General features: G+C 35.2%; 1 protein-coding gene and 1 long non-coding RNA gene across 2 annotated transcripts in view; one reads left to right on the plus strand and one right to left on the minus strand.

Annotated features, from left to right (window-relative positions):
* Window positions 1–23759, plus strand: part of LOC101744565 (mucin-5AC) — a 199428-nt gene that overhangs the window by 24934 nt on the left and 150735 nt on the right. The gene's annotated exons all lie outside the window — the stretch shown is intronic.
* Window positions 18227–21541, minus strand: LOC134200311 (uncharacterized). The gene is made up of 2 exons (XR_009975154.1): window positions 19981–21541; window positions 18227–19616 (listed from the first exon to the last, which is right to left on the minus strand). It is a non-coding gene; the product is annotated as an uncharacterized LOC134200311 (long non-coding RNA).

Here is a 23759-nt window from a genome sequence, read left to right on the forward strand (position 1 = left end):
TTAATCTAAATTCATGTTTAATTTACCTCGACCAGTACTCAATATATCAGGAAAATTATATAGGTGTGTATGGTTGATTAAAACAAACATATTAATGATCTTCATAATTAGGCAAAAAATTACACAAAAAAATATAAGATAAAAAAAAATTCAGTTGCTGTCCATACTTTTTTATCGAGCTTTAACAGATCAAGGTCATAGACGTGCACATTCTTATTTGAAATGCACTATACATTTGTAACGCCACAAAATATTTCTATGATGACAAGCACATGTAGTATTAAAACTATTATCATCAACACTATCCTTACCATATTAAATAAAAGTATATAATGATATTGGGTACTCCAGAATAAATAAACAATAAAAGACTTAATTGCGTTTTCTGTTATGTGTATAACGAGAAAACAACATTGAAGCCCTTAATTTAGTAAAATTATTATAATTAACAAACTGAACTTTCTTTTTACTGAATGTCAAACTTCACTGAATGACATTTATGAAAAATCCTTTTTATAAAACTTAAGAGTTTGGGACTATGAAGGTTTTGCTTTACAAGTATATATATTTTCGTAATGCATTATAATATAAAGTAAGTATATGTATGTGTATATATTGTTTTGTATTATGTTTTTAATACGTATATATAATTATATGTAATGTTTACTATATGCAATAGGTTTGTGTTCCTAATTCTTCTTTCCTTCTGCGGGCCTACTGGAAGAGATTTCAACATGAAATAAGTGTGTCCCTGGTACTCTGTATCCTTATTATCGTGTTTCTTCTAACAGCTGTGTGTACAAAATATATTAAATAAATAAATAAAATTTCATTAATAGCGATATACTTGTAGTCGCATGAATAATGTTACTATCTGTCTTGGTAAAATAAAATCCTGTATGTTATAATGTCTCTTAACTTACTCGGACTTATTGATAACAATGATCCTATACTGTCGTCATGCATAACCTTTTTTATAATAAACAACGTGTTTTTTTTATGATGTAAATATTTTTTTTTTTTTTTTATATTTAGTGTTGGTTGTACTGATAAAGCTCAATTTTTTTTTGTATGAAAATCAGAAGTATTATAACTAGTTTGCGAACAAAGTCACTTGAAACAGTTACAATTAATTATTTGTTTACTAAATATAATATTGGAAGATGTAATCATCGTTATTAAGTTTAGATAATAAGGTAAACCTTGAACTAATTCTAAATCATAATAAAATATTTCATGTAAGTACATATTTTGCACTCAGCTGTGTTTCTATTAGCGAAATATTTTTAGGATCTGTGCATTTTATGTTCCATAGATAATCCCTTTTTATTTTTATTTTTTTTCCTTCATAAATTGGTAGCTTTGAGTGGCTATGCCGGCGTAACCGTGCGAGTAGGTGTGTGCTCAAGGCGGTATTATTAGAGAACGTTGCTAACACTAGCCCTAGCAAGAGAAGTGCTTCGCAGAATCTACCACCGGATCGGTAACGCGACCCACTGAGAAGATCCGGCGAGAATTTCAGTGGGCTCTGTTTGGGGTTAGTTTACATGCCGAACCCTTCGTCACAAGCGACTGGTTCGACGAGTACGGCGACCGGTGCTTGAGGTACCTAAAAGCACCCAAAAGTGGATCGGTAGGATCCGAAATAACGTGAGATAATCCCTGACCATAGTGCATATTAATAATAGAACTGTCATACCGGCTTCTGTGAACCGATAATTGCACGTGTTTGATAATACTAATTGTTTACTTGGCTACCGAGCCCAACATCCAATGTTTTTCAATCTCTGTGACCTTTCGAAAGATAAGATAGTAACGTGACTCACATTGTTGTCGGACTTCTCACCGGTGATATTGGTAACTTTAAGACATAAGTGACACTTTCACACACACGCGATTTCGTAGTAAAAGTTCAATTTATGTTCAAAACTATATAATGATATGGAGTGTTTCAGAATGAATAAACAATAAAATACTTAATTACGTTTTCTGTGATATAATAAGAAAAGTAACATTTGAACCCTCAGACACAGCCCACTGAGTTTCTCGCCGGATCTTCTCAGTTGGTCGCGTTTCCGATCCGGCGGTAGATTCTGCGAAGCACGGCTCTTGCTAGGGTTCGTGTTAGCAACGTCGTCAGGCTTGAGTCCCGTGAGCTCACCTACTAGTTAAGGTTACGCTGATATAGCCTCTCAAGGCTCTCGGCTAGGTAGGAAAAAAAAACTTTTAAAGCCCTTAATATCTCTTAAAATTAATATTAAAAATTAAACAGTATTAAACTATACAAAAGTGAACTCTTTTTACTGAATGACGGACTTCACTCCATGAGACAAGAAAATTTCTTTTTAAAAACTAAAGAGTTTTAAATAAGTAATAAAGGTTTTTCTTTACAAGTATTTATTTGAAGAATGTGATGGTAGAGGAAAAGGAGGTGCTAGAAAGAAATTTAGCATTTGGTTTCTTCTCGATTTCTAAAATAGTAATAAAAACTATTACAAATAGCCCGCCATGTTTACCGTAATCTTTGTCAAGAACCTTAATATTTAAAGATTAAATTATTAAATGAAAGTTATAATTGCCAAATAAAATATTCCAGGGTAATAGTGAAAAAATACGCTATCGATAATTTTTTTTGTCTCATATTATATTTTAATAACACGCGGCCGCGAGTTAACTTTTACGCGATCGAGAACCTTAAAAAAATCGCACTAAGCATACAAGGGCTTTGAGGGTTTTCATGAGATTTTCTTTTTCGAAATTATTACTCCTTACAAATTATAATAATAACTACTTAAAATTATTATTCATTTTCAATGCATTCTTTTGAATTCTTATCTTAATTCTTATGTATGATGACTTCACACAAACATAAATAAAATACTATGTGAAAATACTGTTACAGATTTCGACGACAATGGCATTACATATAATATTTAGCAATATAAATTGTATACGTTAATGTGTCGTATCTAAATTGCATATGTAATTTAACAACAGGTTTTTCAACATCAACAATTATTTAAATTCAATTCAATTTGTGGCTAAATGTAACATTAAAGAAAAACGCAATAAATTAAATAAATACGATTTGACATTATTAATACAAATTCTAATAATATAGACCATCGAAGCCTGTTTGAAAGAAGTCGATTCGCAATATAGTATAGATTATAGAATAACAGTCAATGTAAATAATATAATTTATGAATTTAGATAGTTAAATAAAATATTACAAATATACACAGATCAGATTATTTTCGGCTTTCGATGAAAACTACAAACTACATCGCGAAGGAAGCCTCTAGAACATTTTAGTCTATAAATTTTATTAACCTACCTCTGCGGGCTTACAATACGTCCTACCATAATAATTAGGCAATAGTTATTATTTTGTTGATTTGATATTATTACACGTTATTCCTACATCACAAAGGTCGTGAATTCCCTATCATAAATTCTAATACGAATGTATAATCTAGGGTTGCCAGACGTTCCGTATTTTAGGCTTAGTTAAAAATGTCCCGGCGGGACTGACTCTGTCCCTTTATTCGAACCGTGCGATTATAATTGTATTGATTTTGATCAATATGTTAAAAACCGATAAAAATATGTTAAAACTGACTTGCTCCTCGGAGAAATATCAAAAAAAATAAAGAATGTCACTATATAATTCTGTTTTTTTTGTCCCAGGTAAAAAACTAAATTCCCGTTTTTTTTTGCCTATTTAAGCATTTGCCCCTTATAGGCTGAATCTGGCCACCCTAGTATAATCACGTATACCTAAATATTATATACCTGTAAATACGCTTCAATAAATTCACTAAGAAAGCAAATATTGTCAGAACAACACCCGCGTCTGTGTTAAAAAGGCGCGTAAATAAGTTTCACTTCACGTGTAAAACCGAAACTGGATCGATCCGGTTACATGGATTGTTTATAATTACTTAGAATAGATTTCTCCGACGGCCATGACTCTCCGTACCTACCTACTGTCAAACTGTCAAGGTTTCGTGTTCTTATTACGAACATTTCTCTCTAGTTTATCGTCTACAATCTAAAAAGTCGTACGTGCGAGTTAGCTCAAATTCAAATTTGATTTTCGATTCATCGTGTTGAAATAATTTATTGGATTCTATTTACGACGTTTACGACGTTTTGTTATTGAATTGATTCGAATGTTTCGTGTGTACAGGGACGCTTAAATTACACACAATGTTTTTTTTATTTTTTTTATTACATCAAATGAGTTCTTATGTTAATTTTTATTTATGTTTGAAATGAATTATAATTCATTTACACTAATCAAACATGGCTGGCTCGCTTTGCTGGCCGATCTTCGATTTCGATCGCTTTCAAACCTGACAGGGTCACTCGCTAGGCAATTTTATTTTTTATTTATTGCTTAGATGGGTGGACGAGCTCACAGCCCACCTGGTGTTAAGTGGTCACTGGAGCCCATAGACATCTACAACGTAAATGCGCCATCCACCTTGAGATCTAAGTTCTAAGATCTCAGTATATGTAGTTACAACGGCTGCCCCACCCTTCAAACTGAAACGCATTACTGCTTCAGGGAAGAAATAGGCAGGGTGGTGGTACCTACCCGTGCGGACTCACAAGAGGTCCTACCACCAGTAAAGGTCCTACCTCCAGTGAAAGTATAAAGATTTCCTAAAAATTTCATCGATTATAGTCCAGTCGTTTCGGAGTGTGTAGGGAACGTACACACACACACATACATTGACTTTTATATTGATAATGTGACATCTTGACACCTCAATGACAGCCGACATTTCTTTTAGTCATTGACAACCAGCCACAAACTGGTCATGTACTGTGTAGTAAGTCTACCTTTTTATTTATAATTAAAATCGTTCAAGTTAAACATAAAATGTATCCGACAATGTATTGTCGAAATTGTTTTTACTACTATCTGTAAGTTGGCACTTATAAAAGAACATTTCTGTTCATGGCGCCGGTGTTCTTGCCAAGTTAGCATTTTATTGCGTAAAACTGTACTTACAGCTTACTATTCATGAATAATATTCGATATTATTTTGGAAATATAAAATCGAATTAAACAACCGAAATAATAATGGCGGGCTTACACAGTAAAACTGATTTTAATTACGTTTACAACTCACGAGAATTGAAGAAACTATTAAAAAAACTACATACCTATATACTTAAATTGTTTGATATTTTTGACAAATACTAATCTAAAACAAAAACAAAAGATCGAACGATTTCACGCTCCTTCTTGTTAATAAAATAATAAATAATTTCAATGCTCAAATAGTAAATATGATCTATAAAATAAAATAGCTAGAGGCTGTGTATTTTAATGGAGTTTTCATGAAATTACGGGTTTTTTGTTAGCGTCTCAGCGCTCCTCGACAGATCACGGTCGGCGCCATTTTAAAATAATGATCCAAATGCGGTCTCTAGGCATGCGGGGTTGCCAAGTTTGAACAGGTTATTGTTTTAAGAAATAAATTATTTGGAAAACTACAAATATCATGTATTTACGAAAATTTTGAAACGTTTTTATTATTTGAATTTGCGTTAATTATAATATAAGCGATCGGAAATTAAGAACTGAACAATCCGAAAAGTAGTCAGGTATAGTAATTAAATCGGTTTTCAAATATAACTACATATTTCTGTGAAATAGGGTATAGTTATATTTTAATATCTATCACTTTTTAACACCAATAAAAACGCATGTAAAGCGTGTCTGTGTGTGTTTTAATTTTCGTTGAAATCAATGTTGAATTAATAAGTTGAACACGAGATGACATGTTTACGTCTCAAAAAAATGTGTGCGTGTACTAGTGTACACACGTAAGAAGTGAAACTTGTTTATGGCCTTATTTTTCGAAAAATGATCTACATGCAACTTTCTAGAAATTGGTTAAATAAAGTTAAATTAGATAAAGTTTAAACAAAAGGATTTTATTATCATAGACATGAATACAAATAATACAATTATTTCACTTTACCTTTTTGCTACTAAGATTATTACAGCATTTTAATAATACATCTCTTTGATATCATAATACCCTGGTACTTTTCTTCCTATAAATTAATAATAATAGCACGGTCCACGTGGTGTTAAATGGGGTTCCTGAGGTTCGTGAAGTTTGACCCACCTTGAGACATGAGGTCGATTTCTCAAATCCGAAACCATGCTTCAGAACATACCGCCGTTAATTATTAATAAATCTCTTTGCTATCATAATACCCTGGTACTTTTCTTCCTATTATTTTACGTAATAACAGTAATAAATAGCACGGTCCACGTGATATTATTAAGTGGGCTCCCTGAGATTATTGGAATTACAAAATGATTTCCGTAATCCACCTGGAGACATGAGGTCAATTTCTCAAATCGGAATCCATACTTCAGAACATACAGCCGTTAATTAATAAAGAAGGCTGTACGTCAGAGTAAAGTTATAATAATACATCTCTTTGATATCATAATACCCTGGTACTTTTCTTCCTATTATTTTACGTAATAACAATAATAGCACGGTCCACGTGATATTAAGTGGGTTACCTGGGATTATTGCAATTACAAAATGTATTCCGTGACCCACCTTGAGACATGAGGTCGGTTTCTCAAATGCGCATCCATACTTCAGAACATACAGCCGTTAATTAAAAGATGGCGCGTAACGGAAAAATGTGACGCGTAACCGAAAAATGTGACGGTAAATTTTTTTCCAACGCCGATAAGGAAGTTTCACTTCAAAAAACTTCAGAATATGCCAAAAATAGCGATGCATGTGCTTATAAACTATTCCACTCATCGCCTGAGTGAAACCTAGTGTTTTAGATTGTATAGATCTATCAACCCTAATCACGAACGCAAATTATAAAAAAAAAAAAAAAATTATAACAATACGAATTAAATAGAAGTTCGAAAAGGATGGTTTCCTTAACAATAAATATAAAAAAAATAAGCATAAAATGGCTTAATCAACAACAACAAAAACAGCAAAAATTATCGCAGTTAAAACGGCGCAAATTATTCGATGATTTCAATAACAGCAACATTATCTATGAATAATAATAAAATATGCTTAGGATTTAATACAATAAACTTTATTTGTTTGTGGTGAAGCATTAATTTTTGAGTTTCTCGACGGATCTTTTCAGTGGGTCGCGATTCCTGTCATATGGTAGATTCTGCGAAGCACTGCTCTCGCTAGTGTTAGCAACGTCACCGATTTAGAGCCCCCTGAGGTTCATCTACTCGTCCGGTGAATCAAGCATGTCCCCTCGAGGTCCCTAGAATAGGTAGGAAATTAAAAAAAATTAAAAAATTCACCTCTGGCGTACTGATTAGACGTATTTTACCGGTAGCGATACCCGGTGGGCGAAAAAAGTAACGGCGTCGAAGTGCTTCAGATCGCAATCAGACAACGTTCTGAGCCGCTTTCGGTCCGTGTAAGTTGAGAAAATGCCGTCCGTACCGTCGGGCCATGGACTCCGCAGTCCGCATAACTCGCGTCTGTGGTCCGCGACACTTCTCTAAGAAGGTTTTATCTCATTTTCGCGGTAAAACTGGAACATTCTGGAAAGTTGCCGAGCGTCGGTCAGCGATCAACTATCGATGTTAAATTAAAAGAAAAAAAAGGAAAAATTATTACGATTTCTTTTACTAAGGCGCCGGAATATCTATTAGACTCTGGGAAAGACGAATCCGAAGATACTGAGAATGAATCGTATTTCTAAGAGACCTAAAAGACTAAAATATATTAAAATATATCAGGCTAAATTAAAAAAGTCAAGCTCTAAGTAACAGAAAGTCGATATTATTACTTGATTGCGCCGCGTAGGGCAGCGGTGACCTACACCGCAGTGAAATGGTTAAAAAAAATAATTAGTTATTACTTAATTGAAGACATGCGGATTAAATTGCAATCATTGCAAATCAATTAATTTGTTTGGTTTTAATTGAGACTGTCGTTTAATTATCAGAAACGATTTTGTTTCACAATAAATAAATGTGAAGATAAACCTTTTCTGTAACTAAGTATGTATGTGGCTTTTAAATATATTAAAAACAAAAAATTAGTTGATTCGTGGCGTTATGTCATATTAACAAAACCTAGTCTCGTTATGATCTCTCAGAATATTTCGCTATTTCTCGTAAATCGTTTGATATCTATAATAATAGATCAAAATGGCCTTATCCGTTTCTCATGAATCCGCTTAATTTGCCTTTTTTACTAAGTAATGGCAACATTGAACGGAATCGAGTTTCGGTAACGATGTTGGCGTCCAGTGTATTTTTATTTATTTTATTTATTTATTTAGACACACCAACAGCAATACACACAAAACATTCAAGCTTAAAATTAACCAGTATAAAATTAAGTACTGGTATGTAAGCCAGTTACAGGCATGTACAGCAATCTCTTATAGCACACTATGACATGTTACAGCAATTTTACAAACAGCGGAAAAATAGGCTAAATTTAAATGTACGACAAAAAAGTATATTTGAAAACAATATGAAAACAAGAGCTAACTACACACACTACTAACTTCACAGATTACTAAATAAAAAAAATAAAAAAGTCGAGCGCGGCAATGCAAAAAATATAAATACATAGAACAGACTGCGCAATGTAATCAGAATGACATTCTCTCATCAATTATAAGCAAAGGAACTTGGATACTAGTTTGTTTTTGAGACCAGGACACGTGTCGTTAAAAATGTCAATGCCGTCAATTAATGCACATTGTAACTTCTTCAAGTGTAACTTCTAGTAGCTCCCAAAAGTTTCGGTCATTTTGTAATATTTAAGTTTTTTAAAGTAAGATAATTGTAAACGTTATTCCTTGTTGTTCTCATTTGAGGCAATGTCGAAAGCACGATCTACCTCTTACGCTGTTTAATGAAGCCCGTGGACAACATAACGTGGATATCTTGAGACATACAGGCGGGAACTCGAAAATATTGAATACTAGCGACCCGCCCTCGCTTCGCTTCGGAAACTGTAATTTATTATTGATTTCTTCACTATTTAATGGATGTTATTATACATATAAAACTTCCTCTTCAATCACTCTATCTATTAAAAAAACCGCATCAAAATCCGTTGCGTAGTTTTAAAGATTTAAGCATACATAGGGATATAGGGACAGAGAAAGCGACATTGTTTTATACTATGTAGTGAAGCATGTTGTTCCATTGAGTTCCCAGGATATGTAGTTCGATAATGCGACTAGTCATAAAACTCAAACCATTAAGTTCCAGATCCTCGTGAGCTCAAGGCATTACCATTAAAAAAACTATGATGCTACTAGTGACTAATGTCATTGACAATTAAAAAATCAGTGCAAACGATAACAGAGCCCTGAAGCTATAATAAATAAAATATTCAAATCGATAGGAGGCCATTTAAATCGGATTCTGGGTCGGTCGGCTTACTTTATTAATACGAAATCAATATTAGCCGGGCCCCGATCCGTTTTCTATAAATACTGGTTGACCTGACCCAAGTCTAGACTATATCTATACAGCCTTAATAACAGAGGCTTACTTAGTCTGTGACTGTAGCATAGTCGCACAGCGCTTATGTCGCATTGTCAGTCAACTTCGAACACAACAAGCAACACAGGTAATAGAACCTTAGTCTCCTTTGCCGTATGGAATTTAGCTATAAAAAAAAGTTTTTTACTTTGAGACTTTATCGTAAACATTCATCCCGGCCAAGGAACCCTTCTGCGTAATCCGATACAAACATGCCCGGTTTTTATGGCACTAAAAATGTGGCAAACGTACTGTGTATAATATGTTCATCCTGTGCCTCTAAACTTGGGGTTTACAAAAAAAAAAAACAAGCCAACGAAAGGAACACAAAATTCAGATTTAGAACTCTTTGATGCGTCATGTTGTCGGCACTATAAGAACTACCAATCTAAAAAAGAACCTCATTATATTTAATGTGTCTTTGATACATACTTAAGTGCATGAAGTTTTCATTACTTTTTAGAAATAAAAAAAAAGTCTACACGATATACTACGTACGCATTGAGGGGTTTTGAAAGTACGGGATACGTATTGAAAGGCTATAAAAAGGTATAAGCGATATTTCGCATGTGTGACATTTATCTTTGTAATTAAAGGTCCGTTTTATTTGGTATCTGCATCAACAGTTTGATGTTTTTAATTGAACTTCAAATAAGTTTACCCCATTAGAAGTTGATTTGTTACTAGCTGACCCGGCAGACTTCGTAGTGCCTCAATCGATAAATAAAAGACCTAAACTTTTGTATAAAATAAACTTAAAACAAACAAAAGGAATCCGTCCGACGGGGGACACGTCAAAGTAAAAACAAAATTGTTATTTTTATTTAATTGCGAGCGTGTTCATATTTATCTACCTTTTAAAACCTTCTCTGGACTTCCACAAATGATTCAAGACCAAAATTAGTCAAATCGGTCCAGCCGTTCTCGAGTTTTAGCGAGCCTAACGAACAGCGATTTATTTTTATATATTATAGAGATTATATATTTTTTCAATACAAATTTTAAACTTCAAATGGCCCTCCTGTAAAGTTGCAAAAATGTCGCTCAAACAAGTCTTTCGCCCCTCGATATATTAAAACCTTAATACTAGTCTACGTATCTCAAATTCCTTAGCGATAACGCACGAAATCTGAAGAAACCGATCGTGACTCGTGCGTTGGTCTAAATTAATTTCAGTGCAACCGCCAACACCTATTTCAACGATGCCACATACATCGCGAAAAGTCTAGAAACTTCGTTGAAGAGAAAGTATAATACCTGAGCATTAAAACGACTCGGTAAAGTACTGTGGAATCCACACCTAAAAATAAAAATACCGCGTAACAGACATAATTTCTAAACGAAATTAAAAACTGAATATCTTTCGAAAAAAAAAAAGCACGTTTAAAATAAATTCACCGCAGGAGGTGTTTAATGCCTATCACTCAACGTCGGTACGAACGTACAAAAATTTAAAAATACTTTAAGTTTATTTTTTTTCTAAACCGTAGCTGTCCGACCACGTATATTTACGTACGCAGTACGCACTATACTATTTACGCGTATGAAGTAAACATTCACGAGCTATCTGGGAATCCAGCTGATCCGTCCGAGTTCGAGACGAGTCGGCTAGCGAATTGGAATGGCATGGCCGTGCGACGTTGCCGCACCGGCGCCAGGCGCGAAGCGACGTTGCCGCTCCGTGCCGGTAAATATTCGAAATTCGAACTTGTTTGCCATTGCTGACTAAAGTTGGGTTGGGTGTTACTGTTAATCTCGAATCAAGCAAAACAGACTTGGCCCGATGTTTTGTCTGCATTTAAAAATTGAACATTAAATGCTGTGTAAAAATGAATGTTTACAGGGTTGCTGGTTCGTTTTTTTTTTCGGTAGACGCGTTCGCACGCATCCCTTTGAATTTAAACTTCGAACAGTTGTTTATTACAGTGAAGTATTCATATATTAAATAAATTTCTGGAATAATACGGTCAACCTAATACGCGAGTTGTTTTAAACTAAATGATATATTTCATATCGTTAGTGATAGTTAGATTGAAACATGGCAGGAACTCACTAGTGATATATCAATTTTTGTTGCAGTTTATACATCTAATTAGTAGCCTTTGAGTTATTAAGTTTCTTTGGAAGCGCTCGAGTAGTTGTTAGCAAATCCCACCATTCCTGTCTGAGCCCGTGCTCGCCTACCTGTCCTGGTGAAACTGGAAAGGCCTCCGAGCCACCAGTAATCCTTCAATCCTAAAAAAAAACAAAAAGAAAACCTCGAATGAACTACAAAAATAGGCACATTTTAAAATGACCACTATTGAACAATAATGGTAACCTAGTTAGTTGTCTATGTTCCAAATGTGTATCAAAAGGATTGCTATGAAAAGCTGAAAATGAGTATCTGTTAAAGCAAAAACAGTTTTATTTCACGCTTCAATTCAACGTTGAGAAATAAAAATACAACGGTACACGTATGTACCAATTAACGCATTGAAAAAACCGGTTTTGAAATTTCGGTTTTAATGTCCAAAAATTCGTAGCCGCCATTCCCAAAACGCTGTCCGTTGCATTTCAATGCGTTTTCTTACCAGAAAATAATGACCCCGAAACACGTTATTACGACAAGCGTCTTATAGTTGGTATTTAAATATTACTTATATAATTTTAGGTTGTTTTTTTTATTGCGTTAATGAATTAATGAGGAATTAAGTTGAACAATTCTTAGACTTGTTCGAGTTTCTTTTTATTGCTTAGGTGGGTGGCTTAGCTCACAACCCACCTGGTGTTAAGTGGTTAATGGCAATAACAAAAATGTTTTGATATTACAGCTAACGCGACAAGTTTTGTTCTAGAAGGTTCTTAATAAACTAGACCATGTGTGTATCTCACAATATAGCTAATATTAGTATTAATAATAGAGAGTCATCTGTATTTGATGTGCAATAAGCTTACAGCATTAATGTAACAAGCACAATTCTGAGCAATGCTGAACATCTGAGCTATTCAATTGATTATGCATCACATGTTAAGCCTAAGGCTAGTGGTAGGGAGTTTTTGAAGGACAAAATGGTTTTAGCAAGTATAAGTATACGTACTTTATATATAAGTACTTGTCATTCATTCCAAAGTCGGATGGTATGTGGTAAAAAATAACTCTGAAAGCGCACTGTGTATGAAGGCTATGGCTCAAGGTAGTATGGGATGAACTCTACTCCGGTGGCGGGCGGTGCGATGGTAAAAACGAGATGATGGTATCTTCTCAAATAATTCCTCAGAGAACTTAATAGGTAGAAAGAAACGTTGCGTCTTTACGTGAACTCATCAGGAGACTCGGAACCATGTACCATACATTAGTCCTCTAAATCGAATTATACGAATTACGTAACATGGTACGTAAGTGTTAATTCTCCCTTACTTAGAGCCCGTAATAAAATTGAAATTTGTGTAATAAAATAACCATTGGCTTCTTCGAGGTCATCGAATGATGATATTAGCTGACCTACTTTTTTATCATTACTCATCTTCGAAACCGTATAAATTTAAGCATAGAAATCGAGTAACAATTCCTTCTATTAACTTGTAAGTTTACTTACTAAAGTAAATTGTGTAATTAGAAGTACTATTTTTTTTAAAAATGAAGATCAAATAACTATAATTGGAATACTGTGTACCAAAGTAAACGGCAAATAAATGACATATATATAATAATATATACTACGTACATACACACACACACACACATAAAATAGCGTATGTAGAATACAAAACAAAGTTCAGAAGCTGTAGAACCCGGCCGTAGGATCGATCGCGCGGCGTTGCCGCTCTGAACGCGACCCAGGCGGACGTTGCCGCATTGAACATACCTATTATTATTTATTATGGCGGCTGCATACATACATACGCCTTGCGTCATTTTTCATGCAATGGCCGTTCTCGGTTGTAACTTGGAGGACTTTAGATAATTAACGAAAAAGGATGTGGAATTTTATATGATTTTAATTAAGTCTATTGAACTTGTCGTTTTAGAATTGCGTAACAAATAAGGTCGCTCTCTGGCGCTGGAATTACGCGTGCAATCGATCGAATTACTGGATGTTTGTTACACGCATGTTTTCTAATGCGTATTAATTTACAAATCTGTTTTTGTAATAACGACGACAACAATAATAATGACATCGATTTTAAATCAACATTCTAGCTTTGTATACTACCTTTTCTACCCTTCATACTTCTATTTTCACGTTAAACTAAATAATAGAATCATCCGCTGTTGTAACAGCGACCTACCTATATATCTACCGGGAGTCAGCCATAGATTCATATACTAGATTAGGCGTTTATTTTCAAGTATCCTGCGGTTTTATTTTCGTTTCCTGCTTTGAACTTCTATAAATCAAATGATAGCTTCACAGAAGTAGAATCCACTGATTTTCTCGCCGGATCTTCTCACTGGGTCGTGGTTCCGATCCGGGGGTAGAATTAGCAGATCGCTGCTCTTGCTAGGGCCAGTGCTAGCACACTCACGTTGAGCCCCGTGAGCGTACCTGAAATAGCTGCATAGGTTACCAGCGCATAGGCAAGAACAGAAATAGGTTAGCTCAGAATAGTTTAGGTTCAAACAATTATTACGAAAATAAATATTTCCCCACTGACCGAGTAGTCGTTCTTGGAAACACTTTGTGAACAAAACATCCGAAAAACAAGTTATATACTGTAGATTGGGGAGAATCGGGACCCTTTCCAATTCCAACACAAATTTCCAATGGTTTTTCTTAGGGTAATACCAATAAAATTGAGATTAAGATGATTCCGGAGGCTTATATTTTTATATACGATGCGTTATTATAAGTTCATTACAAAATATACACAAAAACTGAAAAAACTAGCTTGACCCTATTCAACTTGGCTTTGGGGTGAATCAGGTTACGTATGGGGACAATAGAGTTTTTTGATAAGGCTGGCACTATTTAGTTGTCAGGTAAGTACCTAACTTTAGGTAATTAACTTTTTAATATCTTTAATGAGTTACAAAACTTTGATGACTAAATTAAACTATATAATATTCGTAAACACTAAATAAAAGTCGTTTTCAGTTCAACAAAGTCTCTAATAACTCAACAAAAGTATTGTGACATCCCAGATTTGTCCCTATTCTAACTCTAGTCTCTATTCCCCTCAATCTACTGTACCGACATTTATTTGATTTTGATGAACACCATAATTTTATTACAAAAAATAATAATATTGATAATTTTGGTTGCGAAATGGTGAAGATAACCTAACCTAATATTTGGGACGCACAGCAAAAAAGTTCGTTCCGCCGAATCCAGTTATGTTATATCAGGATATGTAATATGGAAACATAATAAACAGTAAAGACACGTAATGAAGACGTGACACAGAAACTGTAATGTGAAGAAAAAAAAAAAAATCTTTATTGTGTATGATGTCATCTATAAATGACGTCACACTTTAAAAGGGGAAGGATATCACCGAAATGTGACGTTGTGTGGCGGGGAGGGGAGTCAATGCTCTGTGACGTCACAGGTTAACATTTAAAAATGAAAACGCGAAATTTAAGTATATGTGAATAAAAAAACTTTTAAAAAATCCGGATTCGATCTATGTTTATTTTATTTACCCTTTGACTGCTGTGTAGGTCACCGGTGCCCTACGCGGCGCATTTACGAGCTACCATTTCCACAAAAGAAAACTTAAAAAAAAAATAATAGAAGAGAAATTATAATATAAAAAAAACACTAAATCATAAGTTACTATAGTCGCACCTCGACCGCTGCCCAAACATTAAAAGAAAAAAAAAATTAAATTAAAAAAAAAACCACAACTGGTCGAAAAGCAGTTACACTATAGTTAGCTTTACGGGCCATTTTTATTGTGTAGCACGCCATTCTGTCATTAGTTCGCATGAGTCATGCGTCTGTGCTCTGCGCGGTTTCACCATAACAATAACGTCACAGTAATACTGTAATGAATAGATCGAAAACTGTATTGAAGTCATAGCGTATGCAAAACAAATATCTATTTTTAGTAGGTATAGAATTAGTTTGTTGTGGAATTGGCGCCATGTTCCGATTTTTGAATCGAGGAATGAAAAAAGCGTCTAATTAATCACGTTTTCTTTTGTTGCTATTTGTAGATATGATTTTAATGATCAATTAATTGAATTTGTTTTAAATTAATATAGATTTATTTACAAATTTTACAATGTCAAAATTCTTCTGTTTCTGTTTCATTTGATCACTAGGACAGGCGAAGGGGACGTAACCATACGGCCAGAACTTTGCTTTTTATCCAGTCTTCTCTGATTTGTAAAATGTATATATTATGTATAATGTTTAAAAGCATTTTTAGCCTTCGCCTTTTAAGTCAAAAGTAGTCTTTTCTGGTTATTTTCATACATTTTTACTAAAAAGTAAACTAGTTCTGGAAAAATAGTTTCTGAATTGAATTTATTCTTTATTGAAAAATGATTTTTATATACGTTCTGCGGGCCGTAACAATGTGAGACGCATCTTATTACAGATGACAGATGGTCCTACGGTTATAAGATCCTAAATAAATGTAAAATACAATTTCTATGTACGGAGTACGAAAAATTTAGCAAATTAGATCAATTTAGATGAAGTTGATTAATTTGAATCCATAATCGATTGGAATGAAATTAATAGAATCGATATGAAATGGGATGAAATAAAGCATCAGTAAAATGTTGGTTATTGAGACTTTTTGGAAGAACCCGAGAAGCCACATTCAGCGGCTTTGTTTTATTGTTCCACATCTGTGTACTGTGACAGATTCTAAATAGTTAATAAATAACTTTTATTATACATTGAAATCTGACGAAACATTAAATAAAATAAAACAATTCACACAACCTCACTCCTTCCGTTCCCGCCAAAATAGTCCGACATCTTGTTTTATATTATCGTGTTGTCAGAATCATAAATTAAAACACAAAAACATCGAAATTATATTACCAATCAGAGACATACATCACGGTTATCAAGTATAGTAAATAGTAATGAGAACTTTTTTTACTTACCTATCTGAGTAGCCTCGAATATTATGGATTCAACTTGGTGGGTGAGCTCACGGTGTTCAGCTTGAGATAATTTTCTAACATCTGCCTCATCAGTGCTCGTAGGATCAACCAAAACAATATATTATCGTATTATAATCCAGTTACCCGAATTGGTCACACCTATAACGAACTGGCAAAGTCGTCAGCTGAGTTGGATATTTTTACTTGTAGGTTAGTGACATTTATAAAAATGTTCAAGGGCATCCTCCATGTTAATAGTAGGTTAAATAGTGTAATTATTTAATGTATATTGTGAGTAAAATTATTTCCTTACATTATAAGTTAGATTATTTTTCGTTATCGCGTTGTTTTGTCCTAAAATTGTAAGGAACTTTGTGTACAAACTTAGCACATTTCTCGTGTTTAGTCGTGCGCACATGGTTTATGTTACAAACCAGTCTTTTTTTAAATTTTTATTATCTTTTGTGTACCTTTTTAGCTTGTAGTATGGACTTTTGGCGGGAACGCCAGGAATGAAGTTGTGTGATATGTTTTATTTTGTCTATTTAGTGTTTAGAGGTTTAAATGTGTAACAACGGTGATTTATTAACTGTTCAATGTCTGTAAAAGTGCACAGATGTGGAAAAGTGAAACAAAGTCGCTGGACGTAACTTCTCGGGATCCTCCAAAAAGTCCACTGAAAAAATCTCAGTAAATGACCACCATTTTAGTGAGATTATATTTCATCCCATATCATCGCATCTCATTTCATTTAATTTTATCCCAGTCTTCGATCAACAATTGTAACTTTATTATTTTAAATTACTATTGTTGATCGAAGATCCCAGTTGATTAATGTCTCAAATTAATCATCTTCATTTCATTACATTCCATATTATCATTATTCATAAAAATAAGAACATAAATTAAAATAAGACATGACCTAAAGGTCTTAGTTACCAGGTCATAAAATCCCATAAAAAAACCTTGTAATGTGTATTATGTGCCTAATAAATAAAAAATAATCAAGAGCAGAATCTCGCTGAATCCACAAAATGTGTCTACGTACACATGCAAACAAACACACAGAGACACATAAATCTGTTCTATTGTGATGTAAAAGTATCCATAGATCTTTTTTATTACTTTTATTCAGAGCGCTCCTACCTATTCGAGATATAACGAAAGGAACTCGGGGTCATTATTCGTTGTTAATAGGTATTGTGTAAAACTGACAGAGCGAGGAGCGAATTCTCTATGGGGAAGGAACGAGAACCCAAATCAATAATACTGAACAAGTTTTAGTTTTGTGAGAGATATTGAATGGGGTCTTGCGAACAAGCACGATCTGTGGTGTTTTTAACCTTTTACTTACTTTCATTCTTTATTGTACATATAGTTAATACAATACTATAATTGTGTAACGTTATAAAATGGCGAGCTTAACTCAACAACTGAGTTATCTACCAGCTAACCGTTCTTAAAGAGCGAGAGCTTTACATAAGTGGGTAGAAAAGTACAATCTAATCAATTTACTTATTGATACAATACACAATAACAATAATAAAAAAAACACTAATACATAATATATCAGACTATATAAGGTAAAAGCACTAATGCTAGACACTTTAAGGACAAATCAAACTTCATTCTCAATTATGAAATGTATTTATCAAAAATTATATTAAATCTTTTTTTTTACTGTTAGAGCTACATTTAGAGATCAATTTTTTCATATAAAATATTTCAATACTGTTGTAGTTTCTACAAAAAATTACAAACTTGTTAGTTCTGCCATAGACACTAAAAGATGACAGCATCGAAAATCAAATCCACCAAAAATTGACATCAGTTGGCACTAATAATAGACACGACTTTAACGTTAGTTTTATTATAAACAATTATAATCAATATTAAGATCATCAACTATTTACTTAACACTATCTTGTAAATTAACTTTTCCTATTGGAAACCCTTGTTTGACCATAGCTTTTACCCATGTTACGAGTATTTTTTCTATATCTTTGGTTAAATAACAACTTCTTCCCATTTTACGCATATTAGGTGTCTTTCCCTTGACTTTATTTAATAAAGTTACTCGTGGAACTCCAAATTTCTTTGCCGCAGAAGCTGTCGGAACGCCCCCCCTCATATCCTGAACCAGGAAGGTCAAGTACTTGGGAGTCACCCTGGATGCATCCATGACATTCCACCCACATATAAAATCAGTCCGCGACCGTGCCGCTTTTATTCTCGGCAGACTACCCCATGATCTGTAAGCGGAGTAAAGTGTCCCTTCGGAACAAGGTGACACTTTACAAAGCTTACATAAGGCCGGTCCTGACTTACGCGAGTGTGGTGTTTGCTCACGCGGCCCGTACACACATAGACACCCTCCAATCCCTACAATCTCGTTTTTGCAGGTTAGCAGTCGGAGCCCCGTGGTTCGTGAGGAACGTCGACTTACACGACGACTTGGACCTCGAACCGATCAAAAAATACATGAAGTCCGCGTCGGAACGTTACTTCGATAAGGCAATGCGTCATGATAATCGCCTTATCGTTGCCGCCGCTGACTACTCCCCGAATCCTGACCACGCAGGAGCCAGTCACCGTCGTCGCCCTAGACACCTCCTTACGGATCCAACAGATCCAATAACCCTTACATTAGACGCCTTCCGCTTTAACACTAGGAGTAGAGATCCCGGTAATGGTACTCGTCGAACTCTGCAAAGAGTTCAACCTAACCTAAACATCAGCCCGTTGAGTTTCTCGCCGGATCTTCTCAGCTGGTCGCGATCCCGATCCGGTAGTAGATTCATTCGCGAAGCAGCTACTCTTGAGTTGTTAGGTCTCCCTTGGTGGCGCTCGGGTAGCTGTTAGCAAATCCCGCCCCTTCTGTCCTTGTGAAACTGGAAAGGCCTCAGGGCCACCAGTAAATCCTCAAACATATACATTCTTTTATGGCTTCTTCAATATTGGCTTCAGAGTATTGAAACATCCGACCCTTTACTGGTGGCATCGTGCTCGAAACTTAAGCTGAAATTAATTGATACTAATAGTTGACATCTAGTATACCCTAATAGTTGACACTGTCTTCGTTTAGTTAGACTAGTGTAAAATGAACGAAACTCAGATTGAAACTTTTGTTTTACAACATAAAGGCTGAATTTGAAGAAAATTAAGCTAACAAATTCAGTTCGATGTAACCCTAGTAGAAGACACACGTGTCATCTTTTAGGTTTTGATTCATTTTTGGTACTAATAGTAAACACCACTTAAAATTTGTACAAAAACAAACCAAAATAACAAGGAATTGGTCCTAATAAATCAATAATTTCATACATTTATAATATCGAAACCAACAGTAGCCAATAATTATAAATATAAGACAAAATCATACCTGTTAAAAGTCAGATGGCTTAAGGAATACGCTAAGAATTACGCGCAAAACGTCAACCTGCTCACATTGTTTGTTGTCAACTGATGCCAATTTGAAATTTGCTTCTAACACTGTACGCAAGCTTTTGAGAATGTATCATACATGGTACTAGGTGTCTTTAACATCAATAGCAATGTTATTTAAGTGTTTAGTTTCCTTATTAGAATTTTTTTTTTTTTAAAGTGTCATCTTTTAGTTCAATGTCCAGCATTAGTGCTTTTACCTTACATACACAATTACACATATATTTTTTATTATTTTTTTATTGCTTAGATGGGTGGACGAGCTTACAGCCCACCTGGTGTTAAGTGGTTACTGGAGCCCATAGACATCCACAACGTGAATGCGCCACCCACCTTGAGATATAAGTTCTAAGGTCTCAAGTAAGTTACAACGGCTTCCCCACCCTTCAAACCGAAACGCATTACTGCTTCACGGCAGAAATAGGCAGGGTGGTGGTACCCACCCGCGCGGACTCACAAGAGGTCCTACCACCAGTGAAAAGAGCTATATAGTCACATTTTCGACAATCTCACCGAATGTAGGCGAACACCTTTTTAATGTACAAAAACCACCATTTTCCACCTCTTCCCAATATAGAGAAGTGGAGTGGACTCTACTTATAATAATATAATACTTAATAACATAAACATATACATACACTTACTTATAAGGGGTTTTCCTATAAGTACTCGACAGTTTTGAATTTAGTCAACCTTTAGTATTTAGTAACCTTAAACATTTTAAAAAGTCTAAACGAGGCCATTTCTTTCGAGAAGTAGGTTCCTTTTGAAAGCAAGTCTAGGGTCAGGAAGGGCCCTTTTTGGTCGGCTCTAAACGCGTTCCATTTAACGGTGTGCCAGATTTGAAAGCGTATTCAGTATTCATGTTCTCTGCATTCTCAGTATTAATAATAATAATAATAATAATAACTAACACTGAGTACTTGCACAGACATAACCAAGCAGCCAGAATCCTCCAGCTCGCCCTTAAGTATGGCCTCATCGAACAGAGGCTACCGTATTATAAGTACCAGCCGGACGCTGTACTCGAAAACGACCGTGCCAAGCTCTACTGGGACCGGCCCATCATTACGGACAGGACTATTCTTGCGAATAAGCCTGATATCGTGCTGATGGACCAGACGGAGTCTCGGGTATTTCTGGTGGATATCACCATCCCCTACGACGAGAACCTCGTGCAGGCCGAGGCAGATAAAAAGACCAAATATTTGGACCTGGCGCACGAGGTGACCGACATGTGGAGGGTGGAATCTACAGAAATAATCCCGGTAGTTGTGTCGGTGAATGGTTTGGTCCCTAAAAGCCTCTCAAAACATCTCGAGAGGCTTGGTCTCAACAAAAAGTCGGTGGTGGCCCAAATGCAAAAAGCAGTCTTGCTCGACAATGCCCGTATAGTTCGCCGGTTTCTCTCCCAATAGTCCCTAACGCTCCGGCCGATTGTTGCCCACCTCGCCGGAGTGTGTCCTGCCGTCTTCCCAGGCGTGGCAGTGTTTAATACACATAATAATAATAATAATAATAATTCATTTATTTGTATAGAATGCAGGTACAGGTATGGTCTTAGTATAAAATATATTCAATCCCACCCACTACATTCTGCCTGTTGGCATACAAATTTTGCAGGAGAAAGTTACAGCTAATTTAAACTAGGTATTAAGATAAATTTAAGAACGAGATCACAAAAAGTTTATTATAAAAATCGAGATCTTAATAAGGAGAGTGTTACAATTCGTTATTTAGAAAATCAGTAACAGAGTAATAACACTTCTTTAATAACAGCGAAGACTGTATTGTGATTTTTATGTATAATTTTATCTTTCACGGAGGATTTACGTGACGGTAATTTATAAGTAATTACGACTGGTTACGCGTGCTGCATGTAATCAAATATACTACTACTATTTTACTGGTGGTAGGGCCTCTTATGAGTCCGCAAGGGTAGGTACCACCACCCTGCCTATTTCTGCCGTGAATGTGTTTCGGTTTGAAGGGTGGGACAGCCGTTGTAACTATACTGAGACCTTAGAACTCATATCTCAAAAAGTTGCTTACAATAAATACCCTGTTATAGTTCTTTATGGATTCTGATATTTTCTGTAATACATGTTTAGAAGAAACAACAAAACAATAATAATACAAAAGTTTTGGGTGTCCTTATCAAAGGAAATTTTACACTTTGCCATGATAACCTGCTAGCTACGAAGGCGACGAGCTCTCGTTTTCAACACGTGCTTCCTATTCACAATAGCGAACTGTATGTAGGTATATCTATGCTAATATTATAAAGCTGAAGTTTGTTTGTTTGAACGCGCTAATCTCAGGAACTACTGGTCCGATTAGAAAAATTCTTTCAGTGTTAGATAGCCCATTAATCGAGGAAAGCTATAGGCTATATAACATCACGCTAAGATCAATGCAAGCGGAGCACCAATAACGAATGATTCAAAATCGGGATATTAATCCCTTTTGAGAGCTTCCACTGCGTGCGCTGCGGAAACAGTTAAAGTTTCGCTAAAGTAATGTATGAGAGAATTGTTACCCTTTAAAAGATCTAAAAAACAGTCCATTACAGCATATGTCTATATATTAATGTTGGCTCACTATAAGGTTTTTGATGTTAAAAAAATTTGTTCTAAAAAAAGCATTTTTTGTTAAGGTATTTTCATAAAGATGATATCAATCCCTATCCAAATAAGTACGTTATTCATTACAACATTGAAACACCCAAATCACTTCAAGATAGGCTTTGACAATTATTTTTTTCTGGATTTCTCCAAGATCCCATCATCAGATCTTGATGTAAACAGGACCATTCGGGAAGTCTACGCTTTCGAACAAAAAAAAAAGAATTATCAGAATCGGTTCAAGCATTCTCGAGAAATCGGTCAACATACATAGATAAAAAACTATGGTCAAATTGACAACTTCCTCTTTTGAAGTCGGTTAAAAACGTAATTTTAGTACGTACCTTAAATAACTCCTTAACATTCTATTATTCAAAAATATTTTAACTTTGTACGTAAATGAAGAGGCGGGTAAAATTTAGCGTTATGCCAAAGTAACAATTTCACGCGGACGAAGTCGCGGGCAAAAGCTAGTATCTATAATATAGGTAATAGTGTAGTGTAGTCGGAAGGGTCAGGCCCTCGCCCCCCGGCCCCCGACCCCCATCCCCGGGCCGTATCGATCGCGCCACGTTGCCGCCTCAACACTTTCGCCGCGACGTTGCCAGCTCGTCGCTGTTATTTAGACACATCATTGAAGTCGGTTATTATTACTTGTTGCTATTTCTTGGAAATGCATGTGTTTCTGTTATAACTTCTGTTACAGTTCTCGACCCGCTTGTTTCGTAGTGATTCATTTTGTACTCATTCGGAAGACGAATATAAGTAATGTAATGTAGGTAATGTACTGTCATCTTTGAAAGAGATTTGTAAACAATATCGTAAGTACGGTTTAAAAACCGTTATCTCTAACCTATTTTTAAATGCGTAGATCTACAAAATACCAATTTTGGTTAAACATTAGTTTAGAACAACTACGTTTTCTGTGTATTTACTTTTTTTTTGTTATTGCCCTTGTAGGCAGACGAGCGTACGGCCTACCTGATGGTAAGTGGTTACCATCGCCCATGGACTCCAGCAATGCCAGGGGCAGAGCCAAGCCGCTGCCTACCGCTTAAACGAAAACGAAAATTATCAAATAGGACCTAACTTG

The sequence above is a fragment of the Bombyx mori genome, chromosome 16 (assembly GCF_030269925.1).
Source record: "Bombyx mori chromosome 16, ASM3026992v2".
In the NCBI taxonomy this organism is placed as follows: Eukaryota; Metazoa; Arthropoda; class Insecta; order Lepidoptera; family Bombycidae; genus Bombyx; species Bombyx mori.